This window comes from Nannospalax galili, unplaced genomic scaffold, assembly GCF_000622305.1.
Source record: "Nannospalax galili isolate Female #2095 unplaced genomic scaffold, S.galili_v1.0 scaffold351, whole genome shotgun sequence".
NCBI classification, from domain to species: Eukaryota; Metazoa; Chordata; class Mammalia; order Rodentia; family Spalacidae; genus Nannospalax; species Nannospalax galili.
This window is the reverse complement of record NW_008330327.1, coordinates 2,422,871-2,432,740: the sequence shown is the minus strand read 5'-3', so window position 1 is coordinate 2,432,740 and position 9,870 is coordinate 2,422,871. Positions and strand designations below refer to the sequence as shown.

Below are 9,870 nucleotides of genomic sequence, written 5' to 3'. Positions count from 1 at the left end.
TTATATGAGGTTCTCAAAGAATTAATAAAAATATTTTAAAATAAAAGAGTCAAATGAATACATCTAGAGATTGAAAGGGAGACATTACAACAGGTTCCAAAGAAATCGGGAGACCACTAAGGAATATTTTGTTATTTTGTCTTTCTTTTTCTTTTTCGGAGCTGAGGACCGAACCCAGGGCCTTGTGCTTGCTAGGTAAGTGCTCTACCACTGAGCTAAATCCCCAACCCCTTAAGTATAATATTTATCTTAAACTATAGAACTTTTACAAATAATTATTTCCAATGAACAGGAATATTTAAATCAAAAATAATTCTGGGTTGCTATATATAGATGATCACCCCGTTCCTCCAGAGAATTGGGAGCCTCAGTGTTTATATTATCTTGTATTTTCCAATCTGTCTTTCATCTTTCTTTGATGTCCTCTGTTACAACTCTCATTGGCTTCCTGTCCTATACAGGATGTGACTCAACTCCTTCTGCAGGTGCTGAGACCTCCTGACTTGACTCTTCCCCCGACCCTGTCCATCTTCCTCTTGTCATCTGGAAGCTCCACTGCCAGGCCTTTCTTACCCACCTGGCTTTTGTCCTGGAAATCCCTTGTCTCCCCTGTCTGCTAGGCAGGTTCTTGGTACTTCCTGAGAGTCTCATTCATCTGTCTCTTCTTCTCAGAGCCCTCACTGTTTGTCCATGTGCCACGTAAGTGCGCCTTGGTCCCTGTCTTCCTGCTTCGTGGCCCATTCTTTAAGCTGTTGTATTGCATTTTTGTAGTTCTTCTGAATGCCTCTGTGTTCCTCCATCCTTCTGCCTTGAGGGTCTTAACAGGGGGCCAAAAGGTACAGAGTCACCGCTCAACAAGCATTTTATTTCATGTTAGGTTTGCCTGGAACTTAGACTCAGCTCTAACTTAATCTCATTTTGGCAGGCATCTGCCAGTCCTCCTATACGCCTGTGAGTATATGAGCTGAAAGAAGAGACGCAATTGTCCACCAAAAGGCTGAAGATCATGAAAACTTCTCAGACCCTGAACACTCTGATGCTCCTGAACTGCTCACTGTAGAGTGCTTGCGAATTCAGATACTGAGAGTCACTCCAGTTAGTGTTAACAAGGAAAGTGGGCCGGGGATGAGAAGAACTGGCACCAGTTCCTGCATGCTAAGAAAAGAAAGTCAACAGCTTCAGAGTGAGGGGCCACAATCAAGAGGGGATGAGTGAGCTGGGGGTGGCCTTGGTCTGCAAGAATAGCTGCTTTTGCACTCTCGGTTGTTGCCACACAGAAGTCCACTGCAGTAGTCCATCTGTTTAACAGATGTGGGTTTGTCGGCAGAATTGCATGGACTTTGGAATCTTTCTTAATGTTGCTAGAATAATACAGGCCAAATAGATCTTATCTGTAGTGTAAAACTTGTGATAGCTGACTTCCTGTTGGGGCTGCCCTTCTCCCATTCCTCTTTGGCTTCTCCTAATACGTACAGGGCTTGGGGACTTAGCTAACACCCGCTCCAAACCTTCTGCTCATTTTTATTAAATTTCTCTAATTTGATGATATTTTCCCTTTTAGTTGAATAAGATAAGTCTTTAAAGAGGTTTTTGGACAGTTTAAAGAATTTTGCAATTTAATCACATTGTAATTGCTTTGAAATTTATATTCCTTCAGAAGCTTTGAACATTTTTCTTCTTTGGAGCTGATAGATCAGATTAGGCCATAGAAAGTCTTTTTATTGGTCCAAATGGTATTTTTATATGGTTCAACCAATAGATCTGGTACCTGAGAAGTTCTTAAACTTAGAATCAAGTCAATGAGTGAGGAGGAGCAGGAAGCACTTCCTAGAGTAATTGAGTCAGCAGTAAGGTGAACCTGTTCAGAGTGAGCCATGTGCCTAGACTCTATCACGATCTCCTTCTGCCCCTGTAGAATGGCCTAGGACGGAACTTTGTGTGGCACCTGCCGTCATCAAACCTGTATGCTTTCAGTACTCAGTACAGCTTTAGGGTTCTGGGTGAGGACTCATGGGAGAAAGTTCTTTCTGGTCTTCTTATTGAAAATGTTGGTCTCTCAGGATTTCAATGAGTTGGTTGGTGGTGAATCACTGAGATTTCTTGTTTTCCCATATAGCGAAGGTTTGCCTTCAAGCTTCCCATTATCAAACAGATGAATGAGCGAATTGGTGAACCAACTTCTCATGTGGGTTTACATGTGGGTTTACATTTCCCTCCATTCTTTTGCCAGGCTCCCTTTATCTTTCTTTCACCTATCCACCCACCCACCCACGTACCTACCCACCCACCCATCCATCCATCTGTCTGTCCATCCATCTATCATCTATCTATCATCTATCTATCTATCATCTATCATCTATCAATCTATCTGTCTGTCTGTCTGTCTATCTGTCTATCTATCTATTATCTATCATCTATCTACCTACCTACCTACCTATCTACCTATCTGTCATCTATCTAATATGTGGAGCGTGTATATATGTCTGTGTTTCTGAGTCGGGGAGAATTGCTCATGTATGTGTGTGCCCACGTGTGGAGGATGGAGGCTGACACTGGTGTCTTCCTCAGTCACTTTTCACCTTATTTTTTTCAGACGGGGTCTCTCACTGAAACCGGAGCTTACTAGAGCTCCAGGAATCCACTTGTCTCTGCCTCCATAGTGCTGGTATTACCAAAGCCTACCATGCTTGACCTTTTATGTGGGTACTGGGGATCTGAACTCTGCAGTGGAAAGCACTTTGCCAACAGAGCCATCGCTCCATCTCCGCCTTTCTTATTTAAAATTAATTTGAACATCCTTCATATTCAGCATCTCTGTAAAGCACCTCAGGTGTATGTGTATACAAATGTACATATGTATATATGCATATTTGAAACAGGCAGAGGTTAAATAAAAAGAATAGTCCTGTGAGCACAGTGGATGGAGTACTTGACTGGCATGAAAGTGAGCTCTTTATAGAAGAGGAAAAGGAGGTAACGTGGGAGATGCATCATTTTCAGATGGGTGCTGGGAGAAAACGCTGAGGTACAGGCATTTGGCCTTCACCCTGGGATAAACTGTGAGGTAGTTAATTTCTGCGAGTGTCTTTTAGTTCAAAAATGAAAGGGAAGCCAGGAAAGCAATGGTTAGTGTATCCATGGCATGTATCTTTCGGGTGTCCGCAACCATGAGCTCTGGAAATGGTTCTGCACAGGCTGCTTATTTAGTGCCTGTCTGATTTGCAGTTTCATATGGACAGTAAACACACTGTAAACAGAGTAAGACCATCCATGCTGTGTCCCAGCATAGCTTTGGACTTTTGCACAGTTAGATTCCTACCAGATGCTGTTTCTGGGTTTCAGGAAAAAAAAATAGAGGTAAAATTTGAGGCATTATACTGGTGGCTGTAGGCACAGGGTAGATAGGGTGTTTTGTTGTTGTTGTTACATCTTAATGTTGATGCAATGATGGTACCCTACCTTTCAGATAGTACCGATAGATCAAAATGCTTATTTTAGATGGCATTTGGTATTTAGTTATTTATCTTACCACTTTCTTTTGGGTAGATGGCTTACATGTCTGAGCTTGTTCCTCATACCTACCAAACTTACAGATTATAAATAAAACTGAAAATAATCATCATTGTAATTATTTTTTCCAGTTGTTTTATCATGCATTTTAAGGTCCTGAATAACTTACTAGTAGGCTTAAAGGAGCATCATTTTCAAAATGAGCACTACTTAGTTCTGACCCGGTACAAACCATTATCTTGCTTCAAATGCTCATCATCTAGTCTCTAACATGCCAGGTTAAAACGACAGCAAAATCGCAGCTGTGCTTTTAAAGACTGCATATTCCTGTAGACCCTGAAGAGTGACAGAGTGTACCCAGCGAGGAGATGGCCTCTTAATATATCTAGTTTTTCTAATTTGTCTCTTAGCAAACTTATCCGAAGTGTTCATGTTCTATTTTATTTGCAATCTCTGAATCTGACAGGTATGAGGGGAAACAGGTTTGGAAGAAAAGGGCACGCACCCCAAAGAAAGTATCAACCTTCAGCTCATCTATCTAGAGGCAGCTGATCTCCTGCTGGTTCTTGGCCTGAGAGCCACATGATAGAATATCATAATCTGTGCTAACACAGCAGGCCTTTTTCTGAAAATGTTTTTTCTTCAGCTTGTCAGAAGCTCCTTTGGTATAGGGACCTCGGGTGATTTGACTTTTATTGTCCTGTGAGATACTGGCCTTGCTTTGGAGGCCACGAGAGTCTTTACATATTTCATAAAGGATAGCCACCTAACTCACAGGCTTGAAAAATAGAGTTTGACTCTGTTGCATGTCTTCCAGAGAGTTCCTTCTTTGTGAAAGTGTCAGACAAACTCTCTGGCAGCCCAGAAGCTACATCATTGATGACATTAGTTACAGGGTTCGGCAAGCATTGGCTGATACTTTTGTACATCTAAGACTATTCTAAATTATTTTACACATTTTAATGTATTAAAAGACCATTGAATTCTTTATTATAGATCTGCTACTTACTTTGGTAAGTTGGTTAACCTCTCTGTCTGAACTGTGGAACAGTTCTCATAGGTTTGAATGAGGTACTGCCATGGTACAAACTGTTCATAAGAACTTAGTACTGAGATGACCACTGGTGCTATAAGAACTCTTATTCCTACTCTTTTCGCTTCTTTGTTACTGAAGTATGATAGTCACATAGTATGACAAATGCTCAAATCCGGCTCTCGAATTTCACTTACTAAGGTACCCACAGAACAATAACCATGAAAATAGTGAATTTACATGCATACAGAGTCATAGATTAAAGCAGGTTGACTGCAAGGAGATGAGCTTCTCCTCCGAGCTGTGCTCCTCCTCACTGGTGTGCTATATATGCCTGCTTGTTCAGCTGTAAAGTGGGGCAGCAGCAGTGTGCGTACATGTAGAGCCTATGGGAGTTTGTGTGTTTATTTTTTCCTAACTATATCTCTTAAAATACGAGTAGTCCTTGCTCTTACTAAGTTGGCAACGTACGCTAATTATTGTTTTAGTATTAAGACTAGAAGGGGAGATTGTGCCATTCAGGCTATCTATTATCTTAGAAACTGTAGGCTGAGGACGCAGTTTAGTGGCAAAGCACTTGCTGGAAGTTAGGACAGTCCCTGGGTTCAGACCCAGCATGAGATGGGAGGTGTTGAAAGAAGTCTCTTACAGAGGTATCTCTTTTTCCAAATTGAAAGAAATGATTGGAAATGACTATATAAGTCATTAATACAATATCTTGTGCTAAGTGGCACTTAATCAGTATAGCATAGTTTTATTTTTTTTTTTTAAGCTTGAGGATCATTTTGTTAGAGTTTGAGAAAGAAGCCACAGATCTGGCAAATTTTAAGTCTTGGCAGCAGCTGCATAGAAGAGAGATAGAAAAGAGGAAGAGGCTTGGTTATGCCTGTGAGTGAGGATTCAAGAAAGCTGGTATGTTCCGCAGTGGAGGTTGGCACGCAGCTGTACTGGGGACAGTCCTCAGAGAAAGAGCAAGAATTTCCAGAGGGCCAGGGCAAGCATGCTTTGAATTTGGTCAGTATTCGAAGAAGGAGTTGGAAGTGAGAAAAAGAGAAGTTACACTTTCAGAGTTGGAAAAGAGGGCAAGCTTGGTGGAGATCGCAAACAACTGCAGTATTCTTACTTAAATGTACTTTGGTCTAAAATTTTCATCTTTGAGAGATGTTAATGAACCACAAAGTTTGCTAGTTAGTACTCAGTAAAGAATAAATGTTCTTTTCTGCTTCTCTTGCAATACAAAGAGGTAGCAAGTTTAGAAATCACAGTCAGATGAGATAGCAGCCTGGCTTTAATCCTGGCCTTAGAGAGAAGGCTTGACTCTCTATCCTTGTTGACACTGAAGTTGTCAATCTGGTTCATTTCATCTAGTAGTTAACATCAGAGTCACACTTCCCTTTGTCTCAGGTAGTTAGGACTTTAAGAACTGCAGCTGGCCCCTGTTTCTGTACTGCAGAACTTCTAACTGTGGTAAAGGGAGCAAATACATTTCATCTCTTAACTTACAGAGCAAGACTCCAAGACCTAGAGAGTTGAGATTTGCTTACCATGGCAGAGCTGGCTAGGGAAGAGGACCTTTTCTGCCTCTACCCAGTCTCTTCTCAGGCACTCCTGTGTGCTTGTCCAAGCCTTGTGTTCTTTGACAATCAGCCCCCACACCTCAGTGTGTCACCTAGACTGTAGGAATCTAAAGGTACAAATGACTTCCAGTGGCATCTAATTTAATCCCTTCATTTACCTGAGAGGCAGGGAAGGCATGTCGCAGGGTGCTATCAGCTCCTCAACCCAGTTATTTTGCTGAATCCTGTGTTTTCTACCTTAAACCCAAACCGTGGTCCCCTGGCCATACACAGGGCTTGTTCACTGCAGATCCTAGAAGGTGACCACCAGAATTTCACCCCACTACCCCCTGCCTTCTCCACCTCTTTCCTGGACCTTGAGGAATTTTCATGACCTTTCCTAACTCTTCTCTGTTTTGAAGCATGAAAAAAATAATGGCTATTCCAGTCTCCTGTGTTAACTTTATGTGGCATTTTCTTAGAGCTAGTATGAAGTATGTTTGGTCTTGAAGTAAAGCAGTAAGCTGTCAAAGAAAAGCAGGATGATTGGGAAGGGCACAACCTAAATAAAAAACTTGCATTCTAATTTAGCCCTCCCTGTCCCTCACCCCAAAGGCAGTAGCCCTCAGTAGAGCGTCTCATTTGAAGCTTCCCCCCGTCTCTCCATGGATTAGTTATATTTTTCTGGCTTACTACTTCCTTTTCTCTCTTTAAATATGGAATTCGGTAATTAGGTTGCTCCTCTGTCCCCTTCTTCCTAACCCATGAGCACCCGTAAAACTAGATGTCAGAAGCAATAAATTCTTCACGGAGACAGAACCTCAAAGTGGCAGAAATAATCATGAAATTAGGTACAACCCTTCGGGTGGGGGTGTCTGATTTCCCTGCCCCAATATTTACTAATATAAAGGCAAATTCCCTGATGTTCCTATTGCTAGTAGACTAGAGCTTCAAATTTAAATTTATGAAAGAAAAATATTGTTAAAAATGTTAATATAACTACTCTGAGAGCAGATTCAACCTGAGACTCTGATATAAAATTTTTCCATAGTTAAAATAGCCCAGTGATTCAGAAAGTCCCTCTGCCCTTGGCTCATCTGTTGCTTAAAGTCCTTGTGATTTTAGAAGAGGCGAAACCAGCCTGCTTTCTTTGTGCTTTCCTGCCTGAAGTAAGCTCTTCCCCAGCAGTTGGCATGTGGAGCAGAGCTGAGCTGTTGCTAACCTGTTTGTCAGTTCCTGGGCAGTTTTCTCTGGGCCTCTGCTGACATGTTTTAACATGATTACTTAAGGCCTCAGAGTGAGAATTACCGTGTTCTTTGTGGTATAGTGAAAAGATCGAGATTCTTTTTATCAAAATGAGTCAGTTGACACAGGGAAGAATCTTCCTTGTGATTTCTTTTTTAAAAATATGGATACAACTGTGGAGTCTTGGGGAACAATAATTATAAACATCATATTTTATTCACTTAATAAAGTAACTGTTGTAAAAGAAATCTGCTTTCACTAAATAAATGTGAATACCAACACATCCACTCTGGAAGACACAGTCTGCCTGCTCATGCCGAAGCTGAGGAACACAGTGGCCTCAGTTCCTAAGAGAACTTACGTGTCCTATTCAGTCCTCATTCGAATTTCTATATTTTCTTCAGACCTCAGATTTAAGGAGGTGTAAAGTTACAGTCTTAAGCAATATTGTATGCTATCAAACACTGCTTTTAAGAAAATGAGAGAAACAAACTTCATTTACCTTTCATTGTGGTGGCTGGCAGTCCATTCACTTGATACCGTGTCTCCAAGTTGAAGCAGGCTTCTCCTCTCTAATTAGGAGTAAATCTTGAAACTTAAGGTTGGTAGGAAAGTACATTTTCTTGTAAAGCATTAAAAAATAAGCATTTTCTCCCCTACCAGACAAGAGGTACTCCGGCTGCCTCTCTGGAGAGTGTCCTTTGAGGCACCTTTCAAACCGTCCTGCCCACGAACAACTGGAGCAACTTGCTCTCTTACTAACGTATATGACTCACATTGAAGAGTAGGTGAGATTTGTAGACGGAAAGGACGAATCCCAAACCTGCAGGAACCTGGGATGATTCACCTGATGGGCACCCAGAGGGTCGGAATCAGTGTCAGAAGCCAGGTTGGAGAGTGAGAGATTGGGGGGTGGGGGCTTCTACTCATCAGGTTCAATCTTAAGGTCAATTTTTATTTTTCATTATTGGGTTTTTGGTTGCTATATGTATTTATATCACCTCCACTGGTTAAATTCATCATTGAGAGAAATGGGAGGGAGGGAGGGAGGGAGGGAGGGAGAGAGAGAGAGAGAGAGAGAGGGAGAGAGAGAGAGAGAGCGCCACTGTACACATGTGGAGGTCAGAGGACAGCTTGTGGGAGATGATTATTTCCTCCTTCCATGTGTGTCCTGGGGTTCAAACTCAGGTTGTCAGGCTTGGTGGCAAGTATCTTACTTGCTGATCCAGGTAAGATTGAATGCATTTATAGTAGTAATTAATAACTTTGGAAACTTTTAGTCTTATTCAAAAATCTAATGAAATCTATAGAGTTATTTGACACGTACACACTTAAAAATATTCAAAATATTTTAAATTATTTAAAGGGTAGGTTCACTGAATCTTTTGAATGATATTCTTTGACAAAAGATGATTCTTTAAAATTATTTTTTGTGGGCTGGGTGTTATAGTGTACCTTTAATCCTGTCACATGGGAGGCAGAGACAGATGGATCTCTGTGAGTTTGAAGCCAGCCTGGTCTATGTAGGGAGTTCCAGACTACCTTGGCCTATATAGTGAGACCCTGTTTTCTCTCTCCCTCCCTCCCCCTCTCTGTCCCTCTCTCTCGCTCTCTCTCACTCTTTCCTTATGAAGCTCATCCTGGCCTTGAACTCATGATTCTTCTGTGCGTTAGGATTACAAACATGCATCACCATACCTAGCTTATTTTATTCTTTTGTGTTTTTTAAATTTTTACTCTTTCATTTATTTATTTTGAGACAGAGTCATACCACTCTGCACTAGCTGGTCTGGGACTGGCTGCGGAGGCAAGACTAACCTCAGACTCACAGACATCCCCCTGCCTCTATTTTATTCATTTTAAAAAGCATCCCACAATGACAAATTTATACAATGAAAATTTTATTTGTAACTAATTTCAGAACTTTTAGATAAAAATCTTCAATTTTCTTACATGTAACATTTACAAATCAGTAAAGATTTTATCATGTGATGGCTAGCTAGATGGCTCAGTGTCCATCAAGCCTGATGACCTGAGTTTGATCCCTGGGACCCACATGGTGGAAAGAGGGAAGCGATTCTCCACATTTGTACTATGGCACCTTGACTCTCTTTTTTGTCCTCGGGCGCACGCAGGTGGAAGAAGGAAGCGAATCTCCACAATTGTACTAAGGCACACACTCCCCACTATACATACACACACATACACACACACACACACACACACACACACACACACACACACACACCCCAAATAAATACATAAATTAATAAAATTTAAGAAGAGATTCTACCAAATGAAGTCAAAACATATTACCATCATTCATGAAGATAAATAATGACACATAAAAATATTTTGAAGTTACTAAATCTACAAGAGATTTATTTGAAATTACTAAAGCTGTAATAGGTTAATGTATGCCTTAAGGAGATAAAATATATGTATTAGTTGGTTCCTTCTATGTTTATAGCAAAATAAATGTTAAATTATCAAATTTGAGTATCATTTTTTTTATGATTTTGCCCT

The 9,870-nt window shown here is 40.9% G+C and overlaps 2 protein-coding genes across 13 annotated transcripts in view; one reads left to right on the top strand and one right to left on the bottom strand.

The window, feature by feature from the left end:
* Positions 1-8,072, bottom strand: part of Gpr87 (G protein-coupled receptor 87) — a 22,603-nt gene extending 14,531 nt beyond the window's left edge. The window contains exon 1 of the mRNA XM_008844887.1: positions 7,847-8,072. The gene's annotated coding sequence lies outside the window, so the exon portion shown is untranslated. The remainder of the gene's footprint in view (positions 1-7,846) is intronic.
* Positions 1-9,870, top strand: part of Med12l (mediator complex subunit 12L) — a 343,300-nt gene that overhangs the window by 214,251 nt on the left and 119,179 nt on the right. The gene's annotated exons all lie outside the window — the stretch shown is intronic.